We start from the raw sequence: 13,932 nt of genomic DNA, 5'->3' as shown, positions 1-13,932 counted from the left end.
AACCATCTAACTAACTAACCGTTACTTACTTTCACCATTCACATAACTATTCAGAGATTTTTCATTTATCATTCTACCGTTAACAACTTCACGTCCATCAAGAAAAATATCAATAACACAACTTTCCATTTTGTCATCATTTTTTCATATTCACCAAATTCACCATCATTATTCATGGCAATATCATTATCAGTCACTTCAGTTAAAACCATCATCATTATCCCATCAGTCGCCTTCACCATAATCATCATCCATTTAAGAGTCATCTAAGATAACACTATCATCAATGTCATCTATAACATCTCATTCATAACAGTGTTAATTTCGTTATCACTGCACCATCATGCAAATATAATAGTCATTATCCTTATCATAAATGTCATCATCATCTTCAATCATAAATCAGTTGGTATCCATATCATTATGATCACACCCATCATCTAATCCCACCACCATTTTCATGAATGTCACTGTTATTGTTATCAAGCATCATCATCATCACCATCAATTGCTCGTTCATGGCACCATCATTAGGTTCATCAATTAACGATTCAATACCTTTATGAATGTCCTATTCATCATCACCATAATTGCTTTTTAAATAACTGTCATTAGCACCATCAATGAACATCCACAGTGTCACAATCATAACAAGCACATTGGTATTCAAGTCTCTATCATACCTCATTCTTCATCACTATTATTAGAGAGCAAAACATTTCCTTTCACCTCATCACCATCATCACAAATAGACCATTATTATCATCTCAATTATTACTTCACTCTGCGTAATTCTTCTTGTTCTTCAACCGCATTGTTAGGAATGTCAACATCACAATCATATTACCATATTACCATAAGTTATGATAAACTCACAATGAATTACGCCAGTCGATCATATTCATTACCATAAATTACGATAATGTCACAATTATATTCATATCATATATTGTGATTTAATCATAATCATTCATCACCATAAATTATGATAGCGCCATAATCATTCATTACCATAAATTATGATAAATTCACAATCATCTTCATTACCATAAATTATGATAGGCATAATCATATTCATTATCATAGATTATGATAAGGTCATATTCATATTATTACCATAAATTATGATACTCGCAATCATAATACCATAAATTATGATAAACCCACAATCACATTACCACAAATTATGATAAACCCACAATCACATTACCACAAATTATGATAAACTCACGATCATATCCATTACCATAAACTACAACACAGTCAATCCTTTTCATTACCATAAATTACGAAGGTCACAATCGTATTCATTACCACAAATCATTACACAGTCACAATCATATTCATTACCATAAATTATGATAAAGTCACAATCATATTCATTACCATAAATTATGATAAACGCAAAATCATATTCATTTTCATAAGTAAAGATACAGTCACAATCATATTCATTACCATGACTTACGATAGCCACAATCATATTACCATAAATCATGATAAACTCACAATCCATTACCATAGGTTAGGGCACAGTCAATCATATTCATTACCATAAATTACAATACAGTCACAATCATAATCATTATCACAAATTATGAAAGTCACAATCATATTCATTACCATAAATCATGATACAGTCACAATCACATTCATTATAATAAATTAGCATTACGATATCACCATCATTGCTCTTCATCAATCACAACTTATCCATTACCATAAATTATAATGAAGTCACCATCGCGCCCATTCTCAGATGTAACATAGCCATTATCATTAACAATCAGAATATAATCACAATCATCCTTATTACCAATTACACCCTAATACTCATCAACAGAGCATGATATACATCAATTATACGTCAGTCATTAACACCATCATCATTACTGTTCCACTTTTTACCATGAACGAACATCATCACCAGTGATCATTCCAATCATCATTATACTGTGATTCACCATCATCTTTAACAGCTACCTGAACCATCGCCTCTTCCATACCCTTCACGAAAGCACACTTAATTGCCAGTCATCGCTATTTCCTGAATCATCATCGTTATCACCGTTAATACATCTTTATCATACTGCATCTATCACCTTCATTGACGAGACTGTTCAACTCATCAGCCTGCTTCTCATTATCGTCAAGGACACATATCTGTATAAGAGTACCTCCTCAGCTGATGTCATCACTGGTGATGGCACTGCTGCCTCGTCCTCACTTAGTCCTTGTCAGCGCTGATTAATGTTTGTTTTCAGTTACATCAGCTGATGTCCATCTAGTGACAAACATCAAGTCCTGTGACTGAAGTACCCGCTTGTATCTGATATATATGCCGTAGCATTTTTCAATTCCATGCCTAATTACGTAAGTCGTTTGATCTTTAATATGGTTATCATAACCAATCATATAATTCTTTGAAGGAGAATATTATTTCAAACTGGAAAAATTAACGGTCTAGACCCAATAAATACGAGATATTTTTCTGAGGGTCCGGGAATGAAGTATGTAAAGTCTAACTTGATCATTATTCAGTAAAACTGGTTAATTCGCTGGTCGAAAAAATAAACTTGTATCAAGTGAATAGGTGACATTTTTTTCACAATCTATCATGGCCAACCTAGCTGCATAGTCATCGGCATTATCACCATTCAAATAAATTACATCATTGTCATAATAATAATATCACGATCATTATATTCACCACCACCATCGCCACTACTACATTCATTGTCCCATTTTCTGTTTTCACTGCAGTCCATTTCATCATCACAGTATCTTAATTCATAATAAGATTCGTCACATCTTCAGCCACGCCTACTATTTCTTAGACTGACTGATACTGATCACATCACACTCACTATCGTTTCTTTTGTCACTTCACTGTATCGTCACTACCACCATCATCGTCATCACCCGCCCACATCATCTTCAGTCACCGTCATTATTTAATCACCACCAAACACAAATGAAGATGTCATATTTGCCAATTCACTCGTCCACTCTCACGCTCGTTTTGGATTTAAAGAAATCAAGAGAGAGAACAAGAAACTGGATGTAAAAGATGTATATATATTCGTTACTTCTCGATGAGTCCGCTCCTCATGTTCGTTTGATTAGACACTTCGTCCCACGTCACTCTCACCCGGAATATTGTGGCGATGCTGCTGCTCACTATCCCATGTCCGCCATCACCCTCTCATCCTCATGATCACCAGATGTACACACACACACACACACAGTAGGTCACCGCAGCGGGAGTTCTCTCACTGAATAATGATGATATACAACCACCACACATTCCTGTCACTTCGCTTTTTAAAAGGTGGAACGACTGGGTTCTTCTTCAACTTCAGCAACAAAAAACCACAACAACAGCAACACAGTGCATGAGTGTATCCGTGTAAATGTGTGTGTCCTGTGTGTATGAGCGTCTTCACGCGTGCCAAGTATGCGTGCATGCACAGGAGGAATAAGTACGCGTTCGTCTCTGCATGGGCGCATTCTCGTATGCACAGAATGCACAGAGAAAAAAGTTCCTTGCACGACTTTTTCGCCGTGCATCAGCAGCACGCCCCTGACTGGACAATGATACACACATTAAATGGTTGTTTTCGTAATGTATAGGTATATAAATACATGCATACAGCATTTTCTTTCAGACGTAATACCGGGCGTTTTTTTTTTAATGCAGTGCTTTTCGGGTACATCTCTGGATCACATTATTAAACGCACGTGATTTCATTCTTTTTTGTATTGATAGAATGTGCCGAAAAACAAGAGATTTTCGTCCACGAGTATTAAAATATACGGAATTTATTCATTCAAGAAAATAATTGCGCGCGATATTTCACAGCAGGGTTTGAAGGGGAGGCGATATTGAACAGAATTATTCATGGTCCCCTTTTTTTTTTATGAAAAACGAGCTGTCACTGGAATGCTCATTGTACATAGATATATTTAATCGCATTTCCTGTGATTCTCAGGTTTTTTTTATTGCCAGCCATTCTCAGTTCAGGTTAGACAAAATTATCAAGTCATTTTATATTGATTGCAGTCAATACTTTCAATTCAAAAACAGGAATTTGTAATAAAGTTCTCTTTATACTGACTGCAGTCCATATTGTCAATTAAAAAAACAGCAATTTTTAATACAAATTCTTTTATATTTACTGGTGTCCACATTTTTCAATTAAAAACCAGCTGTTTGTAATAAAAAGTAAATATTACTTTAGAGGAAAAATGGATACACATGGGGTAACTTGACTCATGCTGACATCATGTAAAACGTCGTAGTTAGCTCACACGTTGGGATAGAAATTAAAAAAAAAACTATTAAATTAAAGAAATATTAAAAGATATCATCCATCCTGGCGGCGAGGGCATATTAGTGATCCGGGGAAAAAGGATATTGCACAATTACTGCACTGCATTTGAACATACCAGAACGCTCGTTGGTGTACTGCAATTCAGAGGTGGAGCGAGGTCCAGAGATATAAAAAAAGGGTTACTCCAATATCACCTTCGTTACCTTTCTTTTTAATGACATTTGTATATCCATAATGGATTTATATATCAATTTTTTATATAGCCGGGGGTAGAGAAGAAAAGTTTTTACCGTATATGAGAGGGGGAGCATATAGAGTAAAAACTGTGAACCTACCTCTACACATGTGAACCGACCTTTTATTCACTCATTCTTCTCTCTTTCATTCACTCATTCATTCATTTCTCTCTCTCTCTCTCTCTCTCTCTCTCTCTCTCTCTCTCTCTCTCTCTCTCTCAGAAGTTAAGCTAAGGATTACATGAATATATAATTTTTGGTGATACATGTGATTGCTGAAAACCACACAGTGAGAGAGTTTGTATATTGATTATAGAAATGTAGAATAGTATAAAACACATCCCGAAGCACAGTTTTTTTTCATTGTAATCAACTCCATTGTTATTTTTACAGCTCACGTCACCTCTGCCAGTAATTCCTCTCTTTCTTCACCTGAATACTGATATATACATATATTTTGTGCTAATTATCTATCTATTTATATGTACTATATGTGGGCACACATATGATGTATACATACTATACACATGCACGTGTATACATATATAGATACATGTGTATATATTCATGTTTCCGAACGTTATTTATATCACAACCCCGAAATATCCCCAATGTATGAAGTCTTGACCCGTGTGGTTTAAATAATATGATGTAATAAAAGAACTATGTGAAAGTTGTTTATTTATTTACCCCGAATTTTAATGAAGTTCTCTCTCTCTCTCTCTCTCTCCTCTCTCCTCTCTCTCTCTCTCTCTCTCTCTCTCTCTCTCTCTCTCTCTCTCTCTCTCTTTCAGGCTAAACGGTAAATGCAACAGATGGCTGAAGGTGTTGTTTTTTCTCGTGAGTTTTTATCGAATCTATTTCAACTTTTCTTTTGGCCGCTTCAATATTATTTTGCCCAGCCTAAGACGTAAATATATATATATATATATATATATATATATATATATATATATATATATATATATATATATATATGCTACATTCAACACGAAGTTGACTCCTCTAACAGTGTGACTTCAAAATAATTCAAGACAATGATTCATACAGCATTCATAAACTAACTGCAGAATCGTGGATGAACACGTGTGCAGAAGAATTCCGCCAACATTTTCGATCAAAATCCTGCCCTACAAATTCCCAGTATACTAGATGATATTGTGCCACTATATATAAAATGAAGTGAATTACATCCACTTTCCTTTATACAAACGAACGCATATATGTATGCTTATTCATAGGTATACAAGTAGTATATTATTGTGAAAACCAAGTCAAAAATCATAATATCATGCCCGCTTGAACACCGAAAATATGGATATGGCAAAAAAAAAATTTGGAATAAAACCTATTCCGTAAATTATAAATAAATACATAAAAGCTGATGAAAGAGACTCCGTGGCATAGAGTTCACTGCCTTGTTAACGTTGTTTATCACCCTTGCACTGAAAATACTTCCTGTTGTTGCTCTGATATCTGTCCCCAGCTCTTGCCAAACAATGTTTTTTTTTTTTCCCTTTTTTTTAATGAATATATTACCACGGGTTTTGTTCGACTCTATAAATGCACAGAATAAAAACTGTTTTGGTATCGCATGACTAAAAAAAAAAAAAACGAAAAAAAGGAAAAAAACAGTATGGTTTGAAATGGAGATGTTTCCTTTAAGACTGGAATCAATGCTTTGGATTACAGGACGAATTTGATAACTCAACGTTCTTTAACAAAAGAGGGCAGTCCCAAAAGTGTCCGTCTTTAGCTGGGCAGGAGCCATAGAAACTAAGCGAGGGTAACTGTCTTGGAACAGACGAGTTCATTAGATGGGTCCTTGCTCAACCGTCATTAAAACATACGAAGCTCACGTCAACTCACAATGGAGAAAATGTGGACTCTTCACAATAAGCACAACAATGAGCAATCCTAACCAGGCCGGATGAGATATGAGAGAGACGGCGCATCCTACGTCGACTTATCCTAGCAGAACAGCAGCAGCATTACTACAGCTGCAGCTATCGCGCCAAGTTAAGAAGAAGGCTACGGGCAACAGGTAGCACCTGCATCTGAGCAGTTCCGAACGTCTGAGAATAGGTTTATGGGATATGCGATCACTGGAAGTATCTGCAAAGCCATCAGGAACAGATGAGGATGATATAAAAAGAATATCTTTTGGGGAGAGAGATGGTCCGGGTTGGCGTTACCAGAATAGACTTAGTTATGTCGACATGGGCCGTTACACAACAGAGAGTGGGGGATTATGATAAGACATAAAATCACACGAAGTATTGGACAATTGCCGGAGAGGGTCGGTTTCAGAGAGAGCAATTCTGAAGAGCTCTGGAGGAAAGCCGCTTGAATTATTCCCCGTGGTAGGCGAGAGAAGAATTTTAGGCGAATTCATTCATCCCATCATATCTTTTTATTTCCAGCCAATGAAAGGCATGAAACCCACTAAATACAAAACATACGTTAACTCCAATAGTCATTAAACTTGGATATATAAAAGAAATAAAAGTTCCTTTTATACGCGTTATGGGATCTGCCTCGTGTGTACTCACGCCTCATCAACTTCAGGCGCATCTCCGGTGTCATCAAAGATGGCTTTACCCGCATCCCAACTTCCACTGACAAAAAAAAAGGGGTGGGGCGGGGGGCGGGCAAATTATTGTGTTGGAGATGCTGATGGGATCCTCAAAGGATATCCCGTTACGCCGTCTTCCACGATCTTCATCGATATTCATCTTCCTCCAGGATCCAGGTATTAAGTTCCAGCTTACAAAGCTTCTCACGGTACATAATATTTTCTCTTCGTCTTGTTTCTGTGTCACGGTATATAAGATTTTTTTTTTCTTTTTTCCTTCCTCTTTATCAAATCTTATCGACAAAAATCAAATTACCCTAAGGTCATTCCATAGTTTATATCCGCGTTTAAAAATTTATTCCTTTGTTCTATCTTTCTTTACACACACGCACATACACGCACGCACACACACACGCATATATATATATATATATATATATATATATATATATATATATATATATATATATTATACATGAAGGTAAGTTACGAAATGAGGTGGATCACATAACTGGTGAAGCAACACGACACCGTACGTTATGTTAAAAAAAAAAAAAAAAAAAAAAAAAAACACGCGCACTCACTGGAACGAACCCGTAATATCTAAGGAAGCTAATTGTGAGACTGTATTGTTACAAAATGTGGGTATACACAACAATATATATATATATATATATATATATATATATATATAATATATATATATATATATATATATATTCACGCTTCCATTGATATATGTATATATTTATGCAACTGGAAAATGAATGCCGGACGTTACAGACCGTAAACTGTTTTGAACCCAATGCATCAAGCAGAAACATATTTTTTTCCTTGTGCTTAGAAACCTGTGCAGTGTGTACATGCCTAAAAAACGCTATAGCCTCAAACATTCTTCCATATTTGGACTCCACCCATCTTTCTCTCTCTCACACACACACACTAGTATAGTTGATTATCTACTACAGGGAAGAGTTCAGTATCTCGACCCCATAAGTGTGTTTTTTTTTTCTCCTGGTAAAATTAATTTTCCATATTGTGAGCACTGACGAAAAAAAAAAAATAAGAAAAATATTATACCACGAAGGTTTACCTGAAACTGCGATTGAAAAAAAATCTGTTTAACCCGCCCTCATTTATAAATATATAATATATATATGTATATATAATTATATATATCTATATATATAATAATATATACATATTAATTATACCATTTTTGTCAACACTATTCAATATAATCATCCGGCGGAATGGTCCTCTGGGTTCAAGAATAAAACTCTAACAAAAAGATTTCATTACAGATTATCCAAACGTAAATACTTGGGAGAGTTCCGACTACAAACTTCTTTGTTTAATGGATCGTTAAAGGGCCTGTCACAACCACAACACAAAGAGAAAACCCGGGAATTTTATATCTTCGTCAAGTAGATCAACCCCCTCCACCCCAGCCACAACCCCGCCTCCACACCGACCACCCCAAACCGCCATACCACTCTCCTCTCTCTCTCTCTCTCTCTCTTCTCCTCTAACACATATTCTACTTCCTAACCAGTAAAGTGAAGCTTTTTTTTTTCTCTCGTTTCATATATCTGCCTTATTACTGTATTATTATACCTCTATATAAATTAAATTCGTTATTCTCGCTAGTATCCTCAAAGAAATTATACGCTGACTTCTTAACGGGTGTACACAGAGAATGTCAATGAAATTAAAAAAAAAAACTAAATGAGTACCTGAGTTCGTTGGAGGTCAAAGAAGGCATGCGTATATACACACATATGTATATTATGTATATATGTGTGTGTGTGTATATAAAACCAAATTTTCTAAATATTTCCCATCATCAAAGAGATTTCAGTCATCAACCTCCTACCTTTCTCAATCCAAACTTCACGAAAGAAGCTATTCCAAATAACTGAACATCTGCGCGAACCGTTATCATATCTTACGAGGCCAAATAAGAAACTTCCTCCCGATCTGCGAATCATACTCGGTTAGTCTTGGTCCCCGCCTTTATTTGCAATATCGGCGCCAGAGCCAAAAAGTGAACGACTTCCCACGCGCTAATATTAGCTCTGTCGAGCAATATCTGATATGAACGGCCTCTTCATACCTTCATACACTGGTTCATTAGCTCCCAGAACGGCGCAAGTCCCTCTTCCCAGGCGACTAGTACCAGCTTCGTCTGATAGTCGGGTCATGATGTTTAAGCAGGAGTTTGAAACATTTAAGCATACTGAAGTTTGAGTCTGTCGGAGAAATGAGTGCTTCCTGTTATAACAAGGTGTTTCCCTTACACCAACCACTAATAGGTAAGAGGTTTACGTTAAACCAAAAATTATTAGGTAAATAGTTTCTCTTAAACCAACATTATTAGGTAAGAATTTTTCTTTAAACCAAACACTATTAGGTAAAACATTTCCCTTAAACCAAACAATCTTAGGTAAAATGTTTCCCTTAAACCAACACTATTAGGTAAGAATTTTCCCTTAAACCAAACACTATTAGGTAAGAAGCTTCCTTTAAAACAAATACTTGGGTAAAGTTCCCTTAAACCAAACACTATTAGGTAAATACTTTCCCTTAAAACAAACACCATTAGGTAAGAGGTTTCCCTTAAACCAAATACATCAGTTAAGAAGTTTCCTTTAAACCAAACACTATTAGGTAAATTATTTCCCTTAAACCAGCACTATTAGGTAAGAATTTCCTCTTAAACCAAACACTATTAGGTAACAAGCTTCCTTTAAAACAAATACTTGGGTAAAGTTCCCTTAAACGAAAGACTATTAGGTAAATAGTTTCCCTTAAAACTAACACCATTAGGTAAGAGGTTTCCCTTAAACCAAATACATCAGGTAAGAAGTTTCCCTTAAACCAAACACTAACAGATAAAATGTTTCCCTTAAATCAACACTATTAGGTAAGAATTTTCCCTTAAAACAAACACTAATAGGTAAGAAGTTTCCTTTAAAACAAATACTTGGGTAAAGTTCCCTTAAAACAAACATCATTAGGTAAAATGTTTCCCTTAAACTAAACACTATTAGGTAAGAGGTTTCCCTAAAACCAAATACATCAGGTAAGAAGTTTCCCTTAAACTAAACACTATTAGGTAAGATTTTTCCCTTAAACCAAACTTGGGTAAAGGTTCCTTTAAACCAAACACTGTTAGGTAAAATGATTCCCTTAAACCAAACACTTGGGTAAAGTTTCCTTTAAAACAAACACTATTCGGTAAGAAGTTCCCTTAAACCAACCACTATTAGGGAAGAGGTTCCCCTTAAACCAAAGAATATTAGGTAAGAAGTTTCCCTTAAACCAAACACTATTAGGTAAAAAGTTTCCTTTACAACAAACACTTGTGTAAAGTTCCCTTAAAACAAACACTAACAGGTAAAAAAAATTCCTTAAACCAAACACTATTTGGTAAAATGGTAGAAAGTTTTATCTGAAAAGTTTTCCCACAGCAGAGTTATGATGGTCTAATGGAATGCAAAGGTACACAAGACTTACGCCAAAGGCCAAGCGCAGGGACCTATGAGGTCATTCAGCGCGGACAGGGCATTGGAGAGTAAGAGGTTTTAAAGGTGTAACAAGATGAAAAAATATTATCACGAGGACAGAAAGCAAGATGGAAGAAAGAGCATATGAACGGAGGTTCAGTAAAAGGAATGAAAGGGGTTGCAGCTAGGGGCCAAAGGGAGGGATGCAAAGAACCTTAAGTAATGCCCACTGACAGGGCTACCTCCATATGGGAGCTCTAGTTTATAAGCAATGGATTCGCCAGTCCAACAGATCGCCTTCGGTGAATTGAAACCAGAAAAGAATCGATGCTACTTTGGCTGGATATCTACGCGTCACCTACTCCCAGGCGCTAGTACTAAACGTCACCTACTCCGAGGTGCTAGAACTAAACATGGCGGAAGCTCCTTGGGACGCCGTGTTTAAAGCTAGCCCCTAGGGGAGCAAAGTACTATATACACCCATTTCAGGTCCACAAATTATATGAATAAACGATATCTTCGTGCAGCCGTCTACTTTACATTTACCATATGGCGTTTAGTACTAGCTCCTTGGAGTAGGTGACGCGTAGGTAACAAGCCACAATAGCACCAAAGAAACGTAGGTTACAGTATGTCTACATATTAGCAAAGTCGTTTGCCTTCGAAAGCCACTACACACAAAATGAAACTTTTGATCATTTCAACATCTAAGTTTGAGCAAATATTTACCTAACATAGATGAAAATCAAACAATAATAATAAAACAAAACATATTTGTATCAAAAACATGCATACCTAATACCCTGTCAATGTATGTGTGATCAGATTACGTGCACTGGCGTCTGAACCCATTCTTTTCGATAAAAATAAAGACTGGCGAGCAATAAACACTGCCAAAACCGAAAATAACCTTTTGATTAATTACAAAGTTGTCCACTAACGACCACAGTCTCAGTAATTATACTCGGTTTTTTTTTCCATCTGTCCATCCGCCTGTGGTGTTTGCGTATGGTAACACTGCGTCCCGGGCTTTAGATAGTTACATTCAGCTTACATTCAACAATAAAAACAATATCCTATTTCGAATATTAACGGTGTAATTCGCATACAGTAAATTATCAAAACACTTTTCAGTTGCAAATGTACACCCATATATCCTTTTATTTACCTAAAACTTACACATAGCGTAACTATTTAAAGCCCGGGACGCAGTGTTACCAAACAAAACACCACAGGCGGATGGACAGATGGAAAAAAAACAGAGTAATAGTCAATTATACAAAATTTTATCAACTTAATATTTCCTTGAACCAGAATCCATCTTCTCTAAATCAAGTAGCCTAGGCCTATATATATATATTCGAGTACCGTCGATAATTTCCAACTAATAAACACGCGTAATGAGCTCTACAACGAACGAGGCCACCTCATAAAATGAAGTTACTTTTCATTACGCAAACGAAGATTATTCCATCACCGGTAATTCGTATATGTTCGATAACTTAATGAGGTACAAGTGCAAGCTTCACTCGTTATTAATTGCCCTCGTTAGGTTCGAAATATTCATACAAAAGTCTCTGCACTTTTTTTCTTTTTTTTTTAATCACGTAACTATGGACTTTCCCAAAAGAAAGGTTATTACTTTGAGCAGCAAATGTTTTAAATACTATGAATTTCTAAGCATTCCATACTCAACTGTTTCTTACTTACTTTTAAATAGAATAGAATGGAATGTAATATAGAAAGGACTAGGCGCTGGTACCTAAGAGGTCAGTCAGCTCTGAAAAATGAAAGTAGAAAAGTTAGAAAGGTGTAGCAACAGGAAAACCTAGTAGTTGCACTATGAAACAACTGTTATGAGAATGTGTTGCAATTTATCCTTAAACCGCATAACAGTAACGAAGGCTTATAAGTGATGAGGAAAACCTCTGCCTAACCTATTATCAATCACGCCTCAAGTTCTGTTACGGTTCAAATTCACTCCCCGCTTTCATTTACACTGAAATGCTTGCTATAAATCCTGTTGTTCTTGACCGCTAAACACCAATTAACATTATACATAATAAAAACATATACAGCATATGAAATAACAGAATGGCATCACATGAAAATATCTACTGATCGTTGTAAATAATTGTGCATGCAATAAACGTTCCTAGACTTACAATAACAATTCAGCACAGTAAAATTTTGTATAGTAAAACACTCACTCACATAGCGTCAATAAAAAAATCGCATGCAAAAAAAAAGTTTAATTAAATAAACGTAAATTCAAAAACATAAATCTATGATAACTGTGATAACATACCTTTTAAACCTGAATACCTTTGTAACAAGACAGCTATCCACTACTTACCTTAAATTGCCATATGAATCTAGGCGTGTCTTAATTAAAATTGGGACACCAACGTGTCATAATTTCCACCTACATTTAAACGAATATTATTGAATAGACAAAATTAACAATCCAACTCTAATCACTGTTTCAAGTTACTACGAGCAATGGAATATTAGATGTACAAGTCCTCGCAGCCTTACGTAATATTGAAATCTCTCTAATAATCTATATCTATATGTATATTACTGCAAAAAAAAAAAAAAAAAAAAAAAACTACAAGCTTACTCTCTCATCAATGTAATGAGTCATTACGAGCAAACGATAACAGAAATAAACCGGACATTTTGATGAACAGCATATGGCAACAGCAATACCTGCAGTTCTTGGTTATATCAATATTCAACTGCATAATCAACATGCTTGCCTACTTTCCACAACTGTACTTAAACCATTCCCAATTCGAGAGCAAAAACCACAATAAACCAGAAATCCTGATGAACAGTACGTAGTATACATGAAAATAATATAATAACCTTCGATTATTGCCATTTACATAGCCTAATTTCCACAATTGTACGTGAATCATTCCAAATTCAAGACCAAAACACCATAATAAGCAAACCATATCAAGAATGAGTGACAAAATTGGCAAGCCATCCTTACAAATGATACATGCCAACCCTTTATAGGCCTATTGCTCTATTTATACCCTCGAAACTGTATCCAAAGTTATTACGACTAAACCACCTACTACAATTAATCGCCCTTTATCAAAATTAAACTTTGGCAAAGCTCTTCTGGTACTCACCCTTAAGTATACCCCGGGACCCGTCCTTCTTCTGCGTTGGTTGGTCCTATAGGTCTAGAGAATTCTTTTAACCTCAGATGTTTCGCGGAGCGTAACGTTATCACAATATTTTGCTGGATTTACAGTTCGCAG

General features: G+C 35.7%; 1 long non-coding RNA gene across 1 annotated transcript in view; it reads right to left on the bottom strand.

Annotated features, from left to right (window-relative positions):
* LOC135200788 (uncharacterized) overlaps window positions 1–13,932 on the bottom strand; it is a 370,704-nt gene extending 356,772 nt beyond the window's left edge. The window contains exon 1 of the long non-coding RNA XR_010311364.1: window positions 13,801–13,932. This is a non-coding gene — a long non-coding RNA (uncharacterized LOC135200788). The remainder of the gene's footprint in view (window positions 1–13,800) is intronic.

The sequence above is a fragment of the Macrobrachium nipponense genome, chromosome 23, assembly GCF_015104395.2.
Source record: "Macrobrachium nipponense isolate FS-2020 chromosome 23, ASM1510439v2, whole genome shotgun sequence".
Lineage (NCBI taxonomy): Eukaryota > Metazoa > Arthropoda > Malacostraca > Decapoda > Palaemonidae > Macrobrachium > Macrobrachium nipponense.
Note: the sequence above shows the minus strand (reverse complement) of the source record. Positions and strands in the feature narration are given on the sequence as shown.